The sequence below is a fragment of the Zingiber officinale genome, chromosome 9B, assembly GCF_018446385.1.
Source record: "Zingiber officinale cultivar Zhangliang chromosome 9B, Zo_v1.1, whole genome shotgun sequence".
Classification (NCBI taxonomy): Eukaryota; Viridiplantae; Streptophyta; class Magnoliopsida; order Zingiberales; family Zingiberaceae; genus Zingiber; species Zingiber officinale.
This window is the reverse complement of record NC_056003.1, coordinates 109620710-109635570: the sequence shown is the minus strand read 5'-3', so window position 1 is coordinate 109635570 and position 14861 is coordinate 109620710.

Sequence of the window (14861 nt, the reverse complement as noted above, 5' to 3'; positions counted from 1 at the left end):
TACAATCTTTATGTCCATTTGGTGTAGTGTCAAATCAAAATGAGCTACAAGTGTCATGATTATCCTGAGAGAGTCTTTTATTGAAATTAGTGAGAAAGTCTCCTTGTAATTAATATCTTCCTTTTGAGTGAATCCCTTAGCAACAAGATGAACCTTATATTTTACGACATTATCATTTGCATCCTGCTTAATTTTAAATATTCATTTATAATCAATGGGTTTTATACCTTCAGGAAATTTCAACAAGTTTTCAAATATCTGCCATAGACTTCAACTCTTCCAGCATGACGTTTATCCATCTTTTAGGGTTAGAGCATTATTTGATCTCTTGGAAAGATATAGGATCATCTTCCAACCTTATATCAAACTCATACTCTTGGAAATAAACATTATCACAAGAAATCGTAGATCTCCTGTCACTAGTGGCCTTAGAAGCACTTGTTCTTTAGATGGTTAAAATACTTGCTCATCAATATGAAGAAATATCTCATTTTGAATGGAAGGACCCTTCAACTGCATTGGAGATGGCACGGGTATATCTTGATTCACTACTCCCATTGGATATGTAATATCCATAATATGCGGTATAAAAACTATGCATACCGCTATTAATTACATTAGTAGTGACCACAGGAGGATCACCCACGGTATTCTCCAAAGATATCTCCCTAAGCTTAGTGCTCCTACTGTTCATAATGAATTTGACGTTTCCCATTTCGAAGAAGAATCTATTATAGGGATCATAAAATTTATACCCGCTTAACTTCTTAAAGTAACCCACAAAATTATAGCTTTTAGTGTTTGAGTCCAGTTTCTTTTCATTATGCCTATAAGGCCTAGCCTCAGATAGACAACTCTAGACGTGTAAATGCCTAAAACTAGGCTTCTTATCCATCCATATCTCGAATGAGATTTTAGTTATTATCTTATTAGCTATTTTGTTAAGTAGGTAAACTATAGTCTTAAATGCTTCACCCCATAAAAATTCAGGTAAAGAAGTGAAAATCATTATGTTTCTTACCATATCTTATAGACTACGATTATGACGCATAGTTTACCATTTTGACTGAAAGTAGCAGACATGGCATATTGAGACACAATCTCACACTTAACAAGATAATTCACAAAAGGTCATGGATGTTATTCATCTGATCCATTATATCGACCGTAATATTCACTTTCACAATTAGATTTAATAACTTTAATTTTCTTACCTAGTTGATTTTTAACTTTAACTTGAAAATTTTTGAACATATCCAAAGATTGCGTCTTCTTGTAAATAAGGTACAAATAATCAAATAGTGAGTAATTATCTATGAAGCTAATAAAATATGTGTGTCCGATCCAAGATGCCTTAGGAAATGAGCTACAAATGTCCGTATGTATTATCTCCAAGACATCACTACATTGACTTGCTCTCTTACTTCTTTTGCTAGTTGTCTTCCCCTTAACACATTCAATACAAACAATAAAGTCTAACATGTCAAGGAAATCGACAATTCCATATGACATTAACCTTTCTAAGCGTTATCTGAATATATGTTCTAAATGCCTATGCCACAACATGAATAAGTTCATGTCAGTCAATTTGTGTTTAATATCTATACTATGCATAATCACATTATCAATCATAGGAGTTATTTAATTTATAAACTTATCAAGCAAAGAACCATTGTGAACTAACACTAAATCAAGAAAATAATGAAAATTTCATTTCCAAATGAACAAGAATAACCTGATTTATCCAAACAAAAAATTGAAATTAAATTTCATCGAAAGGACAGTACAATAAATATTTTTAACTTCAGAAAGATATCAGTTCCTAAATAAATTGTAAAAATTCCAATCGACTATATTTTAACATTCTTTTCATTCCCCGTATAGATGTATCTTTCACCATCAAACGAAAAACAACTCATGAGATAACTCTTCATGTGACACTTATGTGAGTAGCACCTATATTTATCCACCAAGTGTTAGTAGATACAATAGCCAAATTGACTTCTAAACTAATAAAGTTGAGAAGTTTACTGTTCTTTACATTCCAGTTGGTGTATTTGGAACAATCTTTCTTCATATTGTCTTTCTTCTTGCAGAAGAAATAAGTGGACTCCTTATCCTATTTCTTATGCTCCTTATGATAAAAACTCTCAGAATCTACAGTTTACTTTCCCTTTCCTTTATTGTTGATCCTTTTTTCCTGCTTGATCGAATCTTGGGAACCAGATTCTAAGTGAGTACTTTCAGGTATCTCACGTCTCAGTCTCTCCTCTTGCATGCATAATGCTATAAACTTATTTAATGTCAACTTTTTTTTTTGAGTATTATAAGATATCTTAAAAGTAGTGAATTGTATAGGCAGAGACATCAGGACAAAATGCACTAACATAGACTCAGACATTTCAAGTTTTAGTACTTTAAGACTTGTGCCACTATTTGACATCTTCATAATGTACTCCTTGATATTTCCTTTGCTATTAAACCACATAGTCACCAATTTCGAAAGAAGTGTGATAGTCTCAACCTTTTTATTTGCTACAGAAAAATTTGCTAATTAGTTAAGGAAACTCCTAGTATCATCTCCCTCAGTTATAGAGCCTTTAATTGGTGCCTGAATACAAAGTTTCATGATACTTAGACTCATGCGGCTCGATTCCTCGCACTTTTTAAATTCAGCCCCTGCTCTATAGTGCTAGCACTAGTTAGGGGTACAGGGCGATCATATCTCAATACATAGTCTAAGTTCATGTAGCTTAAGATTATGATAATGCACTCTTTCTATTCAACTATAACCAGTTAGTGTGGGAATGTTATTAATACTGGCAGTTACATATTGCATTGAAATTAAAAAGAGAAAATAATGTAAACTTATGATTTAATTAAGGCCAAGAACATATATAAGTACATAATAAGGAAGCATAAGATTATGCATAAAAATAAAATTTAAATGTATATGAATGAGCTCTTTATGAGATATTAAATATAACATTGTATTTTAATCTGTGAACTAAAATATAATTTGTTAGTGATTCTCTTTGATATAAGTTAAACTTTAGTTGACCACCCAATATGTCTTCCTTTAGACCGATCCATTGTGTGCATAACATGACACATTATATGAGTTATACAATTGTCTATATCTTACATCAACCTTAATCAGCCACGTAATATATTTTCCTTTGGCCTGATATATTTTGTGTATGATTTGAATAAAATAAATTTTGTTCTAAAGTTATAAGCTACCCTTAAACATATATCTGATATAAAAATAATTTTCTTTTGGACCAATTATTTTTAACATAGATATACGTCTAACGATGCAAAATATACTAAACCTACATAATGTGTCTTTTTTTAGATCGACACAATAGTTCAATTTAATAGCACGTGTGTAGATAGACCTAAGAAATTCTTAGGAACTTTAACTAAATAGATAAACACTTGATTGGCTTTAATAGTTTAATAATTAAGTTTATGAATTGATTGATACCATATAGTAATCGATTGATATCACATAATTGATTATCTCAATCGATTTGAAATTCTACCGTATGGGACTTCAGCATCATCAATCGATTGATGTGAGTGCTAATCAATTGGTGCAAACTAATCAATCCCGCTAATCGATCACAAACCTTCTGTGTTTGACATCACACTCATCAATCGATCACTTTAATCGATCCAAGAGCCTTCTATACTCGATTTTAGTCCATTAATCGATTAGCAAAAAATGTTAATCTGTAACGACCCACCTTCTATTGACTAGACTGTGAGGCCGATCGTTACATTAATCTGTGCTAACTATTCCAAGACCATCATCAAATCTAGGTGCGGAAGCTGTACTAATTAAAATTTTGCTAAACTGTCAAGTTTTCTTGGTTCTACATGTACTAAGGGGTGTAACTAGAGTGTACTTAACATATACTACATCCCCTATGGTCAAGGAACTGAAATAAACGTTTTCTAGCAGTTATCAGACCTCCCAATCGATCCACCGATCGATTGGAATGGTTGAATCGATCCAGTGATCGACTCAGCCGGCTACTGTATGCGGGACTTGGGTCGGATCGATCCAGTGATCGATCCAGCACGCTACTGTGCCCGGGACAATATTCTGGATCGATCCGCTGATCGATCCAGACTGGTCAATCGATCCAGTGATCGATCCCGGAGCTCTCTGTTCGCGACAGAAACTGCTAGATCGATCGGCTGATCGATCCAGAAGTCTACTGTTCGCGGAACAAATTGCCCAATCGATCAGCTGATCGATTGGGAACCCCCAATCGATCCACCGATCGATTGGAGTTTCTGATTTTGCAGCTAAGCTCTGATTTCAGCACTTGTTCGTGCCAAAACTTCCCATATCAATTCTAAACTAAATGTAAAACATTCTAACATCACACAAATAGTATTTTAAGCATGATAGGGTGCATGACTAACTAATTCATAGTAATTAACATACTAAGGTGCAAAATAATAAAATGCTAAAAGGTTCTAATGCTTAAAACAAGCTTGCTGAAATTCCCTAAGATCTTTATTCCAAGTTCCTGCCAACACACATCTTCGTAGCATTGTCCTCCAGCCTCCGCTAGTCCATCTTCCCTTTACCTTTATCTGCAGTATAAGGAAAATAGTATCTGTGAGCTTGAGAGCTTAGTAAGAAATCATCTACCTCACTAAAACATGCATTCGATGCAATATGCTTTCGAAAGAATGCTATTAAAATCATATGCTGAACTTGAGAAACATGGCATACTGAAATCATTACACATGAATACTAAAACATGGCATACAGGTTCATAAGATATGGGAATCAAAACTGATCATAAGACTATCAAATGCTTCCATAAGAAAACTAAACAGAGCATGGACTGAACTAAGCTGATGCTAAACTATTGCTAGAATTATCCTACTTTCACATAGCTATTTTGTGAGGTTCTGAAAACTATTTACATAGTAAGTGAAAATACATAATCATTCTGCTGTTGGGGCCCGGCAACTGTACTCTGTTGTGCGCGCATCTCCGAATTTAGTAGGGTTACTAGGTTAGCTGAACCTAGGGACGACTATGGGAGCCCAACCCAATGGATATCTAATCCAGTACAGTGCCACTGAGAAAGTAAAATACTGAACATAGCTAATAAATTCTCGTCTTGCTTTCACTAGGTTGTCTAAACCTAGAACTAGGTTATCTAAATCTAGAGGCGACTGTGGGAGCCCACCCATTGGACGTCTAGTCCATAAAAGCTGTAGCAAGACTATATAAGCTGTAAAAATGCTTCTATGGCATTCGTCTAAGCTAATAAAATGCCTAAATTGCATTTTGACTGTGCTAACATTCTACCGAGCACTTGGTGTACGCTAGTGCACACCCTATGTGCTAAAATTTGCATACGAATAAACTAATGCATAAAAAATCACACGAATAGCTACTTATACTGCATGTGAGGGGTTTCTTACCTCCTGTGCCAATTGTCTTACGATTCTAATCGCTAGTTTCCCGGTGGAGAAGATCCCTTCGACGATCTCCTTGCGTCTACGTGTTCCTCTTGCAGAGGGAAACGTTCTCGTGCTGGAGTCGTCGCCGGAAGGTGCTCCTATGGTCCCTTGGAACGAAACCCTAGCTTCCTTGTGGTTGGCGCCGAGAGAAGAAGAAAAGGGAGAGGTGGCGTCTGTGAGGGTTTGAGGAGAAGAAATCCCGATCCAAACCAATAAAACCCCACTTAATAATTTCCTATTTATATTAAGTGATAATTCCGGCCCAACTTGAATATAAATTTAATTGTTTCCCTTTCCTTTCAGCACGGCCCTGCTGAGTTCACTTGGTTACTAGAGTCCGTTATAAGTCATAGGACCCAATAGGTCTCGGGTTCAATTCCCGCGTAGGCTATTTTCGTTTTCTATTTATTTTTGCTACTTCCGCTAATCGAAAAATTCCATAAAAATATCCTAAAATTCCAGAAAAATACTAGGATATTTCTAATAATTATTTTGAGAATTTTTGGGCGTTACAATCCCCCATACCTTTAAAAAGTTCGTCCTCGAACTTAGAATAACTCTGGGTTCTTCTGTCTCATACTGGCTTCTGTCTCCCAGGTTGCCTCTTCTGCTATTTGACTTTGCCAAATTACTTTCACTAGTGGTACTTCCTTGTTCCGTAATTTCTTAACTGCTCGGTCTATGATCTGAATAGGCCGACTGTCATAGTTGAGGTCTTCGCGGACTTGTACCAGCTGGGGCTCAATCACCTGGGTGGCATCTGGGATATGCTTCTTCAGCATAGAGACATGAAATACATTATGGATGGCTGACATCTCCTGTGGTAGATCTAGCTCATATGCTACCTTGCCAACTCTCCTGCTGATAAGGTATGGTCCCACATATCTGGGACTTAGTTTGCCCTTCTTCCCAAAACGCATTACTCCCTTCATGGGAGCTACTCTGAGGAACACTGAATCCCCAACTGAGAATTCTAAGGGTCTGCACCGTGTATCCGCATAGCTTTTCTGGCGACTCTGAGCTGTCTCTATCCTCTGGCGGATCTGCTGTATAGCGGCTGTGGTATCTGCTACTAGATCTGTCTGAAGTTTTAGTTCTTTCTGTTCACCACTCTCATACCAGCAGATTGGAGATCTACACCTCCGCCCATAGAGAGCCTCGTAAGGTGCCATACCGATAGTGACCTGATAGCTATTGCTGTATGCAAATTCTGCTAAACTCAGATATTTGCACCAACTTCCTTTGAAATCTAGGGCACATACTCGGAGCATATCTTCAAGCACCTGATTTACCCGTTCCGTCTGTCCATCTGTCTGAGGATGGAAAGCTGTGCTGAACTTTAACTTCGTGCCCAAAGCTGACTGTATACACTCCCAGAAGTGTGATGTGAACCTACTGTCTCTGTCTGATATAATGGTTCATGGGACTCCATGTAATCTAACGATCTCCTTGAGATACAACTGTGCTAACTGTTCCATGGAGTAGGATATCTTGATAGCTAAGAAGTGGGCTGATTTAGTCAACCTGTCGACTATTACCCAGATGGTATCAAAACCATTCGTGGTTCTGGCTAGTCCCACTATGAAATCCATGGAAATGTCTTCCCACTTCCATTCGGGTATCTGAATGGGTTGCAAAACTCCTCCTGGTCTCTGATGTTCTGCCTTAACCCTCTGACAGGTTAGGTAGGTGCTGACATATCGAGCGATGTCTCTCTTCATCCCAGGCCACCAAAAACGCTTCTTCAAGTCCTGGTACATTTTGGTGGAGCCTGGATGCATCGCATAGGGAGTCTTGTGAGCCTCATCTAGAATCTTCCTACGTAGTTCCTCCTGATCTGGAACACATAATCTGTCACCAAAGTACAATACCCCACTATCAGATACTCTGAATTCTCCACTGTCTGATTCTGCTAATCCTTGCTTGATTTTCTGAATTTCAGGATCCTGTTCCTGAGCTGTCTGAAGATCACCAAGCAAGGTAGACTCTAACGTCATAGTAGAGAGCTGTCCAACTATGAGTTCAAGACCGAAGTCTGTGATCTCTTTCTGTAGGGGCGGTGACATGGCTGCTAGAGATAATAGGGCAGCACTGGACTTTCTGCTAAGTGCATCTGCTACCCTATTTACCTTTCCTGGGTGGTAGAGGATATCTATATCGTAGTCCTTGACCAGCTCTAGCCATCTGCGCTGTCGCATGTTCAGATCCTTCTGGGTGAAGAAGTACTTCAAACTCTGATGATCTGTATACACTCTGCACTGAGCTCCATACAAGTAATGTCTCCAAATTTTGAGAGCGAACACCACTGCTGCAAGCTCAAGGTCATGAGTAGGATAGTTCTTCTCATAATCCTTGAGTTTTCTGGAGGTGTAGGCGATTACCTTGCCGTCTTGCATCATCACTGCTCCTAGTCCCAACTTAGAGGCATCACTATAAATATCAAAGCTGTCCGTGTTCTCGGGTAGAGCTAGAATAGGTGCACTGGTCAATCTTCTTTTTAGCTCGCTGAAACTGTTCTCGCAGTCTTCTGTCCACTGATATTTCCTGTTCTTCCTGGTGAGAGCTGTCAGTGGGGAGGCTATCCTGGAGAAGTCCTCTACGAATTTTCTGTAATAACCTGCTAATCCTAGAAAGCTTCTGATCTCACTAGCATTCTTGGGTCTTTTCCAGTTGTTCACAGCTTCTATCTTACTGGGGTCTACCATAATATCATCCTTTGAGATGATGTGACCCAGGAAGGACACCTGATCTAACCAAAATTCACATTTTGTGAACTTGGCGTACAACTGGTTCTGCTGAAGGGTCTGCAGTATTATTTTCAGGTGCTCTGCGTGTTCTTCCTGAGTTCCTGAATAGATAAGAATGTCATCGATAAAAACAATAACAAATCTATCTAGGTAGTCCCTGAATACTCCGTTCATGAGGTCCATAAAAGTGGCTGGAGTATTCGTCACGCCAAAGGGCATGACTACGAACTCGTAGTTTCCGTATCTGGTCCTGAATGCTGTCTTGGGTATATCCCCTTCTTTAACTTTCACCTGATGATAACCTGATCTAAGGTCTATCTTAGAGAACACTGCTGCTCCCTTTAGCTGATCGAACAGATCATCTATTCTGGGAAGAGGATACTTGTTCTTAATCGTGACTTGGTTCAGTGCCCGGTAATCTATACACAGGCGCATGCTCCCGTCCTTCTTCTTCACGAACAATACAGGCGCTCCCCATGGTGAGTGACTAGGCGCTCCCTTATCAAGCGACTCTTGTAGTTGCTCATGAAGTTCCTTCATTCTGCTGGAGCCATGCGGTAGTGCTTTGGAGATAGGATTTGTACCGGAATGAGTTCTATCTCAAATTCAATCTCCTTGTCGTGCTAAGCCCGGTAACTCTTCGTGGAAGACCAGAAACATATGACTCGGACCTCGCTAGCCGGTCCTCGCCCGACCGGTATCGACTACGTGTGCTAAAAATCCCGTACATCCTGAATCCATTAATCTCTGTGCTTTCATAGCTGAGAGAAATTTCTTGGGCTTTCTCTTTGGTTCTCCGACGAACTCGAACTGTGCTTCTACTTCAGGTTGGAATACAACTTTCTGCTTACGACACTCGATGGAGGCACCGTATCTGATCAAGAAGTCCATTCCAAGGATGACATCATAGTCAGTCATATTTAGTACCATCATATCACAAAAGAGTTCTCTGCCTGCTATAATGACTGACACTGCTCTGAGCCAGTGCGTGGATGCCATAATTTCTCCTGAAGGTAACGTCGTCAGAAACTGACTACTGAGTACCTCTGGAGGTATCGCTAATTTCTTTGCAAATGCCCTGGATATATAAGAATGGGTTGCCCCAGTATCGAATAAGACAGTTGTACTTTGCTATAAAATACTAATCTGACCTGTAACAACTGTCGAGGCATTTGCTACGTCCTCTCTGGTCAGTGAATAGATCCTCGCATTGGTCGTAGCTGGAGGGGCTTCTAGTCTGCCCTGGCTGATGTGGGGACCATCTAAAGCGGCCTGCATCTGATGCAACTGTGCTGGCTTGGCTTCGTACTAGATCGGCTGTGGTGGAGGGAAGCTGGCCTTATTCGGACACTGCTTGGCCATGTGCCCTTCTTGTCCACATTCAAAGCATCCTCGTGTGCCCTTGCGACAAACTCCTAGGTGAAATTTTCCACAAGTAGCACATTTGGGATAACTAGGCTGTTTGCTGACTGGTCCTCCCTTTGGGTAACTCCCTGGTTTGCGCTTGTTGCTGGGGTTCCCTTTCCAGTTAGAGCCGTGGTCCGGTTGTTTCTGAGTACTTGAGCCTCCTTGCCCTTTGGGCTCTGAAAGGACTTGCTTCTGCTGCTTGATATTATTCTGGTAGTGCTCGGTGGTCAGAGCACTGCTGACTAGTTCTTCGGTGGTTTGCGGCCTGTGAATGCCGCCAGCCACGTTCATTGCTATTTCCGGCCTCAGCATCTTGAGCATCAACCGGACTCATTCTTTTTCTGTGCTGACTAGTTCAGGGCATAGACGAGCCAATCTATTGAATTTCTTCACAGCTTCCTCAACTGATAGGTTGCCCTGACAAAACTCAGTGAACTCGTTGTAGTGGTGGTTTGTAACCCGCATGTGAAAGAACTCCTCGAAGAATTCTTTCTCGAAGTCAGCCCATGTCATCTGATTTACTGGGCGCTTCGCTCTAATTCTCTCCCACTACATGCGTGCATCTCCCGTCAGACAGAAGGAGGCGCACTTCACCTTCTCATGCTCTGGCCAGTCCAGAAGCTCCATCGTGCTCTCCAGTGTTTTGAACCAAGCTTGAGCATCCCATGGTTCGCTGGTGCCTGAGAAATTCTAGGGCTTGACTCTCTGCCACTGGATCAGATAGGCTTCTCTCTTTGCCTCTGCTGCTGGGGCTACTGGTGCTGTAGGCTGGACTGGTGGAACCTCTAAGAATACTGGCGTTGCTAAGTTTGGTTCCGGGGTGACTGTTGGAGTATTCTGCTGATTAGCCTTTAAGGTGACTATCTCCTGTTGCTGTTCAGCTAGCTGCTGCTGTAACTGAGCCACTAATGCTGTAAGGTCTGGAGTAGGCACTGAACTGTCTGCCTCATGCTGGGGCTCAGTAGCTGGTGCCCTTCTAGCTGGGCGTCCCCGTGCCATTCTAGAGACATAGAGGACATACATAACTAATACAATCATAACTGCATATCTATGGTTATCATATTAGGTACTATCATAAATAAACATGCTTCATTTACTTCTAACATAAAAACAGGAAACATAAATAAGGTGAGAGGTGTTTTTACTTGGAAGCTACAGGTTCAATGCTGATGTGTGTGTAGGAAATATGGAAACTGCTCTGATACCACTCTGGTACGACCCACCTTCTACTGACTAGGCTGTGAGGCCGATCATTACATTAATCTGTGCTAACTATTCCAAGACCATCATCAAATCTAGGTGCGGAAGCTGTACTAATTAAAATTTTGCTAAACTGTCAAGTTTTCTTGGTTCTACATGTACTAAGGGGTGTAACTAGAGTGTACTTAACATATACTACATCCCCTATGGTCAAGGAACTGAAATAAACGTTTTCCAGCTGTTATCAGACCTCCCAATCTATCCATCGATCGATTGGAATGGTTGAATCGATCCAGTGATCGACTCAGCCGACTACTGTATGCAGGACTTGGGTCGGATCGATCCAGTGATCGATCCAGCACGCTACTGTGCCCGGGACAATATTCTGGATCGATCCGCTGATCGATCCAGACTGGTCAATCGATCCAGTGATCGATCCCGGAGCTCTCTGTTCGCGACAAACTGCTGGATCGATCGGCTGATCGATCCAGAAGTCTACTGTTCGCGGAAAAAATTGCTCAATCGATCAGTTGATCGATTGGGAACCCCCAATCGATCCACCGATCGATTGGAGTTTCTGATTTTGCAGTTAAGCTCTGATTTCAGCACTTGTTCGTGCCAAAACTTCCCATATCAATTCTAAACTAAATGTAAAACATTCTAACATCACACAAATAATATTTTAAGCATGATAGAGTGCATGACTAACTAATTCATAGCAATTAACATACTAAGGTGCAAAATAATAAAATGCTAAAAGGTTCTAATGCTTAAAACAAGCTTGCTGAAATTCCCTAAGATCTTTATTCCAAGTTCCTGCCAACACACATCTTCGTAGCATTGTCCTCCAGCCTCCGCTAGTTCATCTTCCCTTTACCTTTATCTGCAGTATAAGGAAAATAGTATCTGTGAGCTTGAGAGCTTAGTAAGAAATCATCTACCTCACTAAAACATGCATTCGATGCAATATGCTTTCGAAAGAATGCTATTAAAATCATATGCTGAACTTGAGAAACATGGCATACTGAAATCATTACACATGAATACTAAAACATGGTATACAGGTTCATAAGATATGGGAATCAAAACTGATCATAAGACTATCAAATGCTTCCATAAGAAAACTAAACAGAGCATGGACTGAACTAAGCTGATGCTAAACTATTGCTAGAATTATCCTACTTTCACATAGCTATTTTGTGAGGTTCTGAAAACTATTTACATAGTAAGTGAAAATACATAATCATTCTGCTGTTGGGACCCGACAACTATACTTTGCTGTGCGCGCATCCCTAACTAGGCCCGGGTTTGCAAGTCCCGAATTTAGTAGGGTTACTAGGTTAGCTGAACCTAGGGACGACTATGGGAGCCCAACCCAATGGATATCTAATCCAGTACAGTGCCACTGAGAAAGTAAAATACTGAACATAGCTAATAAATTCTCGTCTTGCTTTCACTAGGTTGTCTAAACCTAGAACTAGGTTATCTAAATCTAGAGGCGACTGTGGGAGCCCACCCATTGGACGTCTAGTCCATAAAAGCTGTAGCAAGACTATATAAGCTGTAAAAATGCTTCTATGGCATTCGTCTAAGCTAATAAAATGCCTAAATTGCATTTTGACTGTGCTAACATTCTACCGAGCACTTGGTGTACGCTAGTGCACACCCTATGTGCTAAAATTTACATACGAATAAACTAATGCATAAAAAATCACACGAATAGCTACTTATACTGCAGGTGAGGGGTTTCTTACCTCTTGTGCTAATTGTCTTACGATTCTAATCGCTAGTTTCCCGGTAGAGAAGATCCCTTCGACGATCTCCTTGCGTCTACGTGTTCCTCTTGCAGAGGGAAACGTTCTCGTGCTGGAGTCGTCGCCGGAAGGTGCTCCTATGGTCCCTTGGAACGAAACCCTAGCTTCCTTGTGGTTGGCGTCGAGAGAAGAAGAATAGGGAGAGGTGGCGTCGGTGAGGGTTTGAGGAGAAGAAATCCCGATCCAAACCAATAAAACCCCACTTAATAATTTCCTATTTATATTAAGTGGTAATTCCGGCCCAACTTGAATATAAATTTAATTGTTTCCCTTTCCTTTCAGCACGGCCCTGTTGGGTTCACTTGGTTACTAGAGTCCGCTATAAGTCGTAGGACCCAATAGGTCTAGGGTTCAATTCCAGAAAAATACTAGGATATTTCTAATAATTATTTTGAGAATTTTCGGGCGTTACATAATCGATTGATGACTTCGATTGATTTGACTGATCAATTAAAAGACCTTCTATGTTCGACCCTTTAATCAGTAATCGATTGGTACTTAGCACCAATTGATTACTTGAAGCAATCAAACTAGATAATCGATTAAAATGGATTTGTCACGATTTTAGGATGGTCAACTGATTGGAAAAATTGCTAATCAATTAGTAGCTTCAATCAATTGTGCTGATCGATTCTAAATGCTATTGAGTCCAACCTTAAGATCACCCATCGATTGGTGAAATTTCCAATCAATTGGTGATGACAGTCGAACCGATAGTCGATTAAAAATTAATCTCGCAGTCGATCCTGTTCAGCTTATCGATTGCTAAATCAATGCAATCGATTAGGGCAAATTGACGGATCAAGTCAATCGATTTCAGATATTTCTGTTCGCTAACTTAGGATTGGTAATTGATTACCTGACTAAGGCAATCGATTGAGCCATCGTGATTTGATTACAAATCAAACGTGACAGTTCTTCTCAAAGACAACAACAATTCACCGTTGTTCTTCATGTTTTTCATGAAAATCATGAAAAACTAAGACCGCGTTTGGTTTGTAAAATTTCCATTTTCATTTTTTGAAAAAGGGAAAACATTGTTTAGTTGACAATTTCCACATCTATTTTTTTAGAAAAGGAGATATTATTTTATCAGAAAATAGAGAATGTCTAAAATTTATTTTCTAAGAAAAGGAAAAATACACATTTTTCATAAAATGAAAATAGAAACCAAAGAAATCAAATGCTCCCTTAGAAACTCAAGTCTTTCCTAGGTTTTCATTTTACAGAAGTTCTACAATCAAATACTAGGAGAACCTAATCTAGCATGTAAAACATATATCAACAAAAAAGCATAACTTCATTGTCAGATTATGATGAAACAACATGACTCTAATACCAATTGATATAAATCTTAAATCCTAAGCATCATAAATTCTAAAAAAACAGAATAAGAATTCTAAATAAGAAATACAATAAACCCTAAGCAAGGATCTAGTTTCATTGACAAAATATGACATAAGAATTGAAATGCAAAAATGACAAAGAAACTTGATTATAGTGGAAGAGCCATGGTTGTGTAAAGCGTTGTCCTTCTCGAAGTGTCGAGATCCTGTGGAAGAAGAAGAAGCAAAGGGTGGTCTTCCAAAGGAGAAAGGGTGACGACGCCAAAAACCCTTGTCAATGGGAAATGAGGAGTCTGTTAAGATTCCCCAATCAAAGGGATACTTCTCCCTTATATAGGAATATGATTCGTCATCAACCCATAGATAATAATGGATTGGGCTAAAGAATTTTACACATTCAACCTATATCCAATAACCCAAAATCCAGTAACCTCAAGTTTATTAACTTAAACAGGTTTGGTTCGTATTCATATATACAACTTACATTAAGCCCACTTTAAAGAGATTAAATCTAGCAATTATAACATAGACATTTCAACTCTAATCACATACTAATAGACAGTGTTGTAATATTTATAATTCATAGCTACTATGATATGGACATTTCATCTCTGATCAATACTAGTCAATATTATATTATAGTAATATTTTAACTTTGATCAATACTAATAACATTGTATTTTAAAGTCAATATTATGTTATAACAACATTTCAACTCTGATCAATACTAATAATATTATATTTTAACAATTACCGTTTATAACTTTTGTATATGGACGCTTCATCTCTACATAATACTAATCAACATTGGTCAACATTATAATATAATAGCTACAAATCATAACAAA